Here is an 11,683-nt window from a genome sequence, read left to right as displayed (position 1 = left end):
GCTCGAACCAGCTCAGCGGAGGGAGGGAGAAGCGTGCGAGCGGCCCACTTAAAAACCAGGAAGCGTGGAAGGCGGACGTAGGCATAGCCTCTTCATCTGAGACGTCGTTTTAACATAGGCGTCGGTTCAACTACCTGTTGGTCAACCATTTACAAACAAACAGTATGCCTTACTTTGTGCCATTATTTAGAAGATAAACTTACGAAGACAAAACACGTCAGTGCAGAACTGAAGATGCACCGTGTTCTTAACAGTTTACAAGATGCCTCCACTACGTCTACAATCAACCCTCAAGAGCGTGAGTACTAATTAACGGTGCTCAACCTTGGCCAAGGAACTGTCCCCCTTTTTTTTTCTAGCCTTTATTTGACGATATGCACATTTAGCTAGGAAGTCATGTTCAAACTATCTGGTTTTATCATTCGTGGCGTGTCCATTAACATAAGTTCTGTTCCCGTTCCCCTCTATCAAGTTTGAAATTTTATTGCCCGAGAGGAATGTGTTCAAAGTAGTGAGTAGAACTTTTAGTATTATTTCAGTCACCATTTTTACTTTCATTGGTTGATTAGTCCTTTGATTATTGACTTACGATTTAATTGATTTGACCATTTTCTCAGCATTTTTCAATTTTCCATATGCCATGCGATCTCTATTCAAATTTCAATTAGGTAGTTTTGCTGTTTTTTCCTGTGTCAGTTAGGTGAAAATTCTTGTTGTACTTTATGGAAATAAACGAGTAAAGGCACCTGTGTAACCAAGCGTTTTAGCCAGAAAGTTCTACCCTGAAGGAGAACTCAGGTTTTATTTTATTTTGTTCGGATCATCGGTATATGTTGCACATTTTTCGTATGTACTGTGAGCTTTGGAGCTGCTATTTTGATCTGTTCGTTTTTTCCTCTTAACCATTAATTTGTTTTCACGCTTTGGTTTACTGTTCCTCGTTATAGGTAGGCTACCTTTATCCTTGTCCTTTTTTCCCCTCTCAATGACCGTTTGTCTGTAACATTCTCTGTGCCGTGTGTTATTTAAGTTTGACTTTGATTGTGTGCATAATTTTTTTCTTTTTGTGGACCTTCTGTACCATCGTACACGTGGTCATCCCAAGATGGCGGCCAAAGACAGTCACATTAAACTCCCACAGCAGGCTGTTTAGACCTTAATGCTCGTCTTGAAGAACAAACGCAGGAGTTCAGATTCATTTACGAAGAGGCAAACATAACACTGAAAGCTGTTTCCTCAATAGATTTTGCCTGTGCAACCCCTGAGGGTTTAGAGCACTATATGGCGTGTCAAGAATACGTCCCCTGATATTATGTGATATCCTTGTGAGAAATTTAAAGATATTTGCGCCAGGAGTTAGATTTCTGGATACCTAAATGTAAAATTCTCTGGGAATATCACTGTAGTACATATTTCCCTTAGGATGCCACTTATAGGAACTTCATTCAGGACGACATGGCTTGAGCTCAAAAGTTTATATATATATATATATATATATGTATATATATATATATATATATATATTATATATATATATGTACATATATATATATATATATATGTGTGTGTGTATGTATATATATATATATATATGTATGTATGTATATATATATATATATATATATTTATATATATACATATATATATATATATATATATGTATGTATATATATATATATATATATATTTATATATATATATATATTTATATGTATATATATATATATATATATATTTATGCTTTTGGGCTTAAGCCATGTCGTCCTAATGGAAGTTCCTATAAGTGGCTTCCTAAGGGATCTATGGTATCCAGAATTCTAACTCCTGGCGCCAATATCCTTAAATTTCTCACAAGGATATCGCATAATATTAGAGGACGTATTCTTGACACGCCATATAGTGCTCTAAACCCTCAGGGGTTGCACAGGCAAAATCTATTGAGGAAACAGCTTTCAGAGTTATGTTTGCCTCTTCGTAAATGAATCTGAACTCCTGCGTTTGTTCTTCAAGACGAGCATTATATATATATATATATATATATGTATATACATATATATATATATATATATATATATATATATATATATACATATATATATATATATATATATACATATATATATATGTATATATATATATATATATATATGATAAATTTTGCACATTTTTACGTGTTTTTTTCATATTCAAATAAGCCATATATATTTTTGATACATTAATGTCTGAATTCTCTTAACGACCTCGGGATCAGAGCCCCAGGCGAAATCACACAAAGACAAGAGCTTGGCTCCGGCCGGGAATCGAACCCTGGTCGGCAAGCTTGTACAGACAGTGACTGGCCAAGTGGGTTAGTCACTGTCTGTACAAGCTTGCCGACCAGGGTTCGATTCCCGGCCGGAGCCAAGCTCTTGTCTTTGAGTGATTTCGCCTGGGGCTCTGATCCCGAGGTCGTTAAGAGAATCCAGACATTAATGTATCAAAAATATATATGGCTTATTTGAATATATATATATCTATATATATATATATATATATATATACCGTGCTAGGCGGTATATCTTAGCAATCCATTATTTGCCAACGGCCATACTCATATAAGCAGATGAGCCACTTGGTGGAGTAATGAGAGCTTTGGGTTTGGAGGAAAGGCCCCCTAAACCTCGATGAAGTCACTGGCAGCAGGGTGACGGATGGGTTTAAGGCGATGGACAAACGGTCTTTCCGGCTTCTACTCCTGATGCCTGGCAGTTGATTTTACTAGAGTTATTATGGAATGGCAGGGGTCACTTGCCTTAGTTAGATAGGCACTGCGCATCCCAAGGAACTGGCTATCCTTTGATGTATCTAGCCAATGAATCCTCTATGGATTTAGTCAGTCATGGATAGAGAAGATGAAATAATGGCCCCCAGTCCTGGGCGTGGCAGGGTGCTAAGAATATCCCGGTTTATAAATCCTAAAGAAAAATTTAAAATAGGTAATTGGAATGTTAGAACCATAAATCAGATTGGGAAGTTACTGCAAGTGGAGAGTGTATTTATGAAATATAGTCTGGATATCTTAGCCCTAAGTGAAACACGTTGTAAGGGGATTGGTAAGGAAACTTTAGACCAAGGAAATATATATATTTACTCAGGAAGATCAGATGGAGCTGGAAGAAAAGGGGTAGGAATGATGATGACACCAAGAGCAGAAAAGACATTAACCAAGTGGAGAGCTGTAAATAGTAGGTTGTTACTAGCAAATTTCAAATCAAAGCACTGCAATATGAGTATTATAGTTTGCTATGCCCCAACAAATGATTCCCCTGAAGAAAGGAAAGATGAATAATATGAAGAACTACAGAGGATAATAGATGAGGTCATTGAGAGAGATATGAAAATTGTGATTGGCGACTTCAATGCTAAAGTTGGAGGAAATAATCAAGGAATAGAGAATGTGATGGGTGTCGAGGGTCCTGACGAAGTTGCAAATGAAAGTGGAGCACATTTCATAAGTTTCTGTTCAGAAAACAATCTTGTCATTAGAGGTACTCTGTTCCAACATAAGAACATCCACAAGTATACATGGACTTCACCATGTGGCAATTACAAAAATCAGATAGATGACACTGCCATTAATAAAAAGAAAAGGAGGACTTTGAGAAATGTAAGACGCTATAGAGGGGCAGATATTGGTAGTGATCACCAGCTCCTCATTGCCACACTGAAATTAAAACTGAAAGCACCCAACAGAAAGATAGATATAATACCTAGGTTTGATACAACTAAGCTTCTAGAGGAAAAGCACAGAGAAAAATTTGCAATTGAATGTAAGAATCAATTAGCAGTCTTTGAGACTTTAAGAGACGAAGCAGAGACGATTAATGAAGAATGGTGTGATATTAAGAACATATATCAGTCAGTTGGTAGTGAAGTCTTGGGACAAACAGTTACAAGGAGAATGCCATGTATATCGAATGATACTTGGGATACTTTAAAAAGGAGACAAAGACAGAAATTGATTGTTGAATATTTCCGAGGAAGTGATGAAAATTACAAGGTAGAGCATGCTAAGTATTCCAGAATTGACAGCGAGGTCAAAAGAAAAGCCAGGAATGACTGGATAGAATATTTAGACAGCAAAGCAGATGAGGCCGACAAAGCTATGAATTCAGGCAGTGGCTCTGGTGTGAGAATTGCTCATAGAAGTATTAATGAAATCTCGACTGGGGCAAAGAAGAAGAAGCATATACCCATCAAAAAGAGAGATGACTCTGTTATAGTAAGAGAAGATGAAGAAAGACAATGTTGGATGGAACACTTTATTGAGGTTAGAAATAGGACATAGCTGATGAAGACCTTGATGTGCCCATAAATGGAATCAGTGTGTTTGAAGTCGAAGCTATCCTCAAAAAACTAAAGAGATGGAAATCCCATAGATACGATGGAATAACTGCTGAGATGATATGACTGGCCGAAAATGAAGTGACTCCAAGACTACTTACAAGATTATTTTGTAGAATGTGGCATGAAGAGGCAAAACCTGATGAATGGGAGTTAGGAGTCTTGGTGAAAATAGCTAAAAAGGGAGACCTGACTAATTGCAATAATTACAGAGGCATAACACTTATGTCACTTTTTATGAAAATATAAAGTGTACTTATTCCTAAGAGACTGGAGAGAAACATTGATGAAAAGCTTATAGATGAACAAGCAGGATTTAGAAAAGGTAGAAGTTGCACTGACCAAATTTTCATTTTGAGACATGTTGTACAGCAATACATAAAATAAAGAAATCCCCTTTTGATGGTATTTGTGAACTATGAAAAAGCCTTTGACAGTGTATACCGGCTAATTTTGTGGAAAGTCCTACGTTATTATGGAATTCCTCTTAAATATGTAAATTTGATTAAGTCTGTTCATGAGCATAGCAAGTGCAAAGTTAATGTTAATGGAGTCTTATCAAGTGAGTTTCCAGTGAACAGCCGAGTACTCCAAGGAATGTGTTGTCACCTATGTTGTTTATACTCCTCATGGACTTTTTAATGTGTAGAACAGTCACAGATGGTGAAGGATTGGACTGAATTGATGATAGGAATTTAGCAGACCTAGAGTATGCTGATGATGCTGTCCTTGTTAGCAGAACACCACAGGATTTGCAATGCTTGCTTACCAAAATGAATGAAATATCACGTGATGTGGGGCTGAAGATAAATAGGAGAAAGAGACCATGAGAACGGACTATGCTATGGAAGATGAAATATAATTGGAAGGAGAAAGGAATAATGAGGTAAAATCCTTTTAAGTATTTAGGAACAATGATCTCCAATACAGGGTCTTTAGAATTAGAGTTTAGTGAAAAATTGAAAAGAAGGAAATCAAATTGCCTAAAATTTCACATAAAAATCAGACTATATATCAGATTAGTGAGATCGGTGTTACTCATTGGACATGAGTCATGGTATCACAATGAAACAATCTCCAATAGATTTAGTAAATTTAAGAATAAAGCCCTCAGAATGATATTGGGAGTTAAATGGCAGGGCAGGATTAGAAATTAAACAATAAGAGAGATTACTCGAGTACCGTATGTGGATGAGATCATGATGAGGGGTAGATGGAGATGGTTCGGGCATGCCCTTTGCACTCCGCAAGAGGGATAAGTTCACCAAACGTTTAACTGGGCTCCACAAAGCACTAGAAGAATTGGAAGATCCAGGCCTACTAGGCTTAGGACTATAAAGTGCGAGGTAGGAGATGATGAATTGAGAATTATTAAATTGGAAGATCAAGACCGGCGTCTGCTGAAATCTAACCAAGGCCCTTTCCGTCAATAGGCGTAAGAGGAGATGATGATGATGAAATATATATATATATATATATATGTGTGTGTGTGTGTATATATATATATATATATATATGTATATATATGTATATGTATATATACATATATATATATATATATATATGTATATATATAAATATACATATGTATATATATATATATATATATATATAAGAGAAAGTGAGAGTGAATATTTATATGCATATTATATGTATATATAATGTATATATGTGTATTTAAATTCCTTTTATCAATATTACTCATGATCTCCAGTTTACAATGTCCCAAATAACTTTTAATATTTGAATTCTCACTGCCACGGGATTGTGGAATCACAAGGATATTCCTTTCATGAAAAGTATTTCTACCCTTCCAAAAATTTGAGTCTTATCGCTGAGTAAAAATATAGGTGATATTAAGACTAACATTCCGCCATAGAGATAGTAGTAGTTTCCGACTGTGTAGTATCTAATGCTTTTGAATTCAGGATTTATAATTAGAATAGAAATGAAACTATCTCTACCATTACAGCGGACTGGAGAGTAATGTAGTAACAATTGGCCGTTTTATGATAGTTTCATCACTAATTATTATTATTATTATTATCATTATTATTATTATTGTTGTTGTTGTTGTTGTTGTTGTTGTTGTTCTTGTTGTTGTTGATACAAGCTAAGCAATAAAACTAGTTCGAAAAGGAAGATCCTATAATCTCAAGGGCTACAACAAAGAAAAAATCCCAGTGTGGAATAAAAAACAAGGAAATAGACAAACTACGAGAAAAGTAAATAAACAATAAAAATCAAATATTTCTTAAACAGTAACACCATTGAATCATGTGTTTCATATATAACCTATATTCGAAACCCGGCCGTTCAGATACTATATAGTCTTTGAGTGATTTTGCCTGAGGCTCTGATCCTGAGGTAGATAAGAAAATCCAGACTTCAACGTATTAATATGTATAGCTTATATGGAGTATGAAAAACACATTTAATGTGCAAAAGTTATCATTAATCGAATGACAATTCACGAAACCTACCAATTAGATACGATGGTGAAGATTGGTTAATTTCAATTCTAAGTAAAAAAAAACCTGAATTCCACAATCATATGTAGAGAAAAATTGTCATTGACTTTTATCTTTCTTCGTGGCTAAGTGGTATGGTCAATGTCATACATGTATCCTGGACCAGGGTTTTAAACCAGGGCAGTGAGATACTATAGTCTTTGAGTGATTTCGCCTGAGGTCGAAGAGAATCCAAACTTTAATAGATTATTATATATGGCTTATTTGGAATAAGAAAAACATGTTTAAATGTGCAAAATTAATCATTAATCGAATGCCAAGTCACACAACTACTAATTAGCTACGTAGGAGAAGATAGGTTGATTTCAATTCTATCTACAAAAAAACCTGAATTCGACTAAGATATGCACAGCAGAATTGTCATTGGCTTTTTTCCTTCTTCATGTCTAAGTGGTATGGTCAATGTCATACAAGTATCCTGGACCAAGGTTTGAAACCCTGCCGTTCAGATACTATAGCATTTGAGTGATTTAACCTGGGGCACTGTTCCCTAGGTCGATAAGAAAATTCAGACTTTACTATATATATATATATATATATATATATATATATATATATATATATATATATATATATATATATATATATATAGCTTATTTGAAATATGAAAAAAACATTTAATATGCAAAATTTATCATTAATCGAATGCTAAGTTACTAACCTACCAATTAGCTACGGTTGTGAAGATGGGTTGATTTAAATTCTAAGTACATAAAAACCTGAATTTGAAATATATATATATATATATATATATATATATATGTATATATATATATATATATATATATATATATATATATACACAAAAATTGTCATTGACATTATCTTTCTTCGTGGCTAAGTGGTATGGTCAACATCATACAAGAATCCTGGACCCAGGTTCGAAATCAGGACGGCCAGTTACTATAGTCTTCGAGTGATTTTGCCTCGGGCTTGGATCCCGAGGTCGTTAAGAGAATCTTCTAGACTGTAATGTATTAATTTATATGGCTTACTTGAAATATAAAGAAAAAAAAACGTTTATATGTGCAAAATTTATCATTAATCGAATACCAAGTCACAAACATACCAATTAGCTACCATGATGAATATGGGTTGATTTCAATTCAGAGTACAAAAAACCTGAATTCCAAAATTATATGTACAAAAGAGATGTCATTGATTTTTATCTTTCTTCGTGACTAAGTGGTATTGCTCAATGTCATACAAGTATCCTGGACCAGGGTTTGAAACCCGGGCGGTCAGATACCACAGTCTTTTAGTGATTTCGCCTGGCGCTCTGATCACGAGGCCATTAAGATAATCTGGACTTTAATATATCAATATATATGGCTTATATGAAATATGAAAAATACGTCAAAATGTACAAAATTTATCATTAATCGAATGCCAAGTCACAAACCTACCAAGTAGCTACGATGGTGAAGATGGGTTGATTTCAATTCGAAGAACGGAAAACCTAAATTCGACAGGTATATGTACAGATAAATTGTCATTGACCTTTATCTTTATTCGTGGCTAAGTGTTATGGTCAATGTCATACAAGTATCCTGGACCAGGGTTTGGAACCCAGCCAGTCAGATACTATAGTCTTTGAGTGATTTAGCATGGGCTCTGATCTCTATGTCGTTAAGAAAATCCAGACTTTTATGTAGTAATATATTTGGCTTATTTGAAATATGAAAAAACACGTTTAAATGTACAAATTTATCATCAATCAAATGCCAATTCAAAAACCTACCAATTAGCTACGATGGTAAAGACGGATTGATTTCAATTCTAAGTATAAAATCCTGAATTCGACAGGTATATGTACAGAAGAATGGAAATTATCTTTCTTTGTGGCTAAGTGATATGGTCAATGTCATACAAGTACCCTGGACCACGATTTGAAACTCGGCCGGTTAGATATTATAGTCTTTGAGTGATTTCCCTTGGGGCTCTGATCCTGCGGTTGTTAAAAGAATCCAGACTTTAATGTAATAATATATATGGCAAATTTTAGATATGAAACGCACGTTTAAATGTGCAAAATTTATTATTAATCAAATGGCAAGTCACAATCCTACCAATTAGCTACGATGGTGAAGATGGGTTGATTTCAATTCTAAGTACAGAAAACATTGAATTTGACTGGGATGTGTAGAGAAGAATTGTCATTGACGTTTATCTTTCTTCAAGGCTAAGTGTTTAGATACTATGGCCTTTGAGTGTTTTCACCTTGGACTCTGAAACCGACGTCGTTAAGAGAACCCAGAAATTAATGTAGTAATATACATGGCATATTTGAGTGTTGGGACTCTGATACCGAGGTCGTTAAGAGAATCCAGACTTTAATGTATTATTACATATTGCTAATTTGAATTGCAAAAAACCCTTTAGATATGCAAAAATTTATCATTAATCGAATGCCAAGTCATACACCTACCAATTAGCTACAATTGGGCAGATATTTTGATTTCCATTCTAAGTACAAAAAACCTGAAGTCGACAAGTATATGTACAGAAGAATTGTCTTTGACTTTTATCTTTTTTCATGTTAAATGGTTGTGTCAATGTCATACAAGTATCCTGAACCAGGGTTCGAAACCAGGCGGGTGAGATACTATATTCTTTGAGTGATTTCGCATTGGGCTCTGATCACGAGGTCGTTAAGAGAATCCATACTATAATGTATTAGTATATATAGCTTATTTGAAATATGAAAAACGTTTAAATGTGCAAAAATTATTATTAATCGAATGGCAAGACACAAATATACCAATTAGATACAATGGTGAAAATGTGTTGATTTCAATGCTAAGTACAAAAAAAAATGACTTCGACAAGGATATACACAGAAGAATTGTCATTAACTTTTATTTTTATTCTTAGCTAAGTGATAGGGTCTGAGTAATACAAATATCCTGGATCAGGATTTAAAACCCAGCCAGTAAGATACTATAGTCTTTGAGTGATTTCACCTTGGACTCTGAACCCGACGTCGTTAAGAGAACCCAGAAATTAATGTAACAATATAAATGGCATATTTGAAATATAAAAAAACACTTTTAAATGTGCAGAGTTTATTAATAATCAAATGCCAAGGCACAAACGTGCCAGGTATCTACAATGGTAAAGATGGGTTGATTTCAATTCTAAGTACAAAAATCCGAATTCAGCAGTTATATGTACAGAAGAATTGTCATTGACTTTTATCTTTCTTCATGGATGAGTAGTATGGTCACTGTCATACAATTATTCCGGACTAGGGTTCGAATACCGGCCGGTCAGACACTATAGCCTTTGAGTGATTTTCCCTGGGGCTCTGATCCTGAGATCGTTAATAAAATCAAGACTTTAATCTATTAATATATATGGCTTATTTGGAATATGGAAAACATGTTTAAATGTGCAATATTTTTCATTAATCAAATGCCAAGACACAAACCTACCAATTAGCACAATGGTGAAGTTATGTTGATTTCAATTCTAAGTACAAAAAACCTGAATTCGACAGGTATGTGTATAGAAGAATTGTCATTGACTTTTATCTTTCTTCGTGGGTAAGTGGTGTGGTCATTGTCATACAAGTATCATGGACCAGGGTTTGAAACCTGGCCGGTCAGATACTAGTCTTTGAGCCAATTTCCCTGGGGCCCTGATCCAGAGGTCGTTAAGAGAATCCTGACTTTAAAGTATTAACACATATGGCTTATTTGAAATATGAAAAAAACGTTTAAATGTGCTAAATTCATCATTAATCGAAAACCATCTCACAAACCTACCGATTAGCTACGAGGGTGAAGATGGGTGTATTTTAATTCTAAGTACAAAAAACATGAATTCGACAGGTATATGTACACAAGAATTTTCTTCGACTTTTATCTTTCTTCGTGGCTAACTGGTTTCGGTCAATGTTATAAGAATATTCTGGACCAGAGTTTGAAACCCGGCCAGTCAGATTCTATAGTCGTTGAGTGATTTTGCTTGGGGCTCTGATCCCGAGGTCATTAAGAAAATCCAGACTTTGATGTCTTTATATATATAGGGCTTATTTGAAATATGAAAAACACGTTTAAATGTGCAAAATTTATCCTTAATTGAATGCCAAGTCACAAACCTCCCAATTAGCTGTGATGGTGAAGATTCGTTGATTTCAATTTTAAGTATAAAAAAACAGAATTCGACAGGTATATGTACAGAAGAATTGTCATTGACTTTTATCTTTCTTCGTGGCTAATAGGCATGGTCAATGTCATACAAGTGTCCTGGACCAGGGTTCAAAACTTGGCCAGTCAAATACTGTAGTCTTTGAATGATTTCACCTGGGGTTCTAATGTATTAATATATATGGCTTATTTGAAATATTAAAAAACACGTTTAAATGTGCAAAATTTATGATTAATCGAAAGTTATAAACCCACCAATTAGCTATGCTGGTGAAGATGGGTGTATTTCAATACTAATTATAAAAAACATGAATTTGACATGTATATGTACAGAAAAATTGTTAGTGCCTTTTATCTTTCTTCGTGGCTAAAAGGTATGGTAAATGTTGTACAAGTACCCTGGAACCGGGTTCGAAACACGGCCGGTCAGATATTATAGTCTTTCAGTGATTTTGCCTTGGGCTATGATTTGGAGGACATTAAGAGAATCCAGACTTTAATGTATTATTAAATATGGATTATTTGAAATATGAAAAACAAGTTTGAATATACAAAATTTATCATTAATTGAATGGCAAGTCAAAATCCTACCAATTAGCTATGATGGTGAAGATGGGA

The sequence above is a fragment of the Palaemon carinicauda genome, chromosome 6 (genome assembly GCF_036898095.1).
Source record: "Palaemon carinicauda isolate YSFRI2023 chromosome 6, ASM3689809v2, whole genome shotgun sequence".
NCBI classification, from domain to species: domain Eukaryota; kingdom Metazoa; phylum Arthropoda; class Malacostraca; order Decapoda; family Palaemonidae; genus Palaemon; species Palaemon carinicauda.
Note: the sequence above shows the minus strand (reverse complement) of the source record.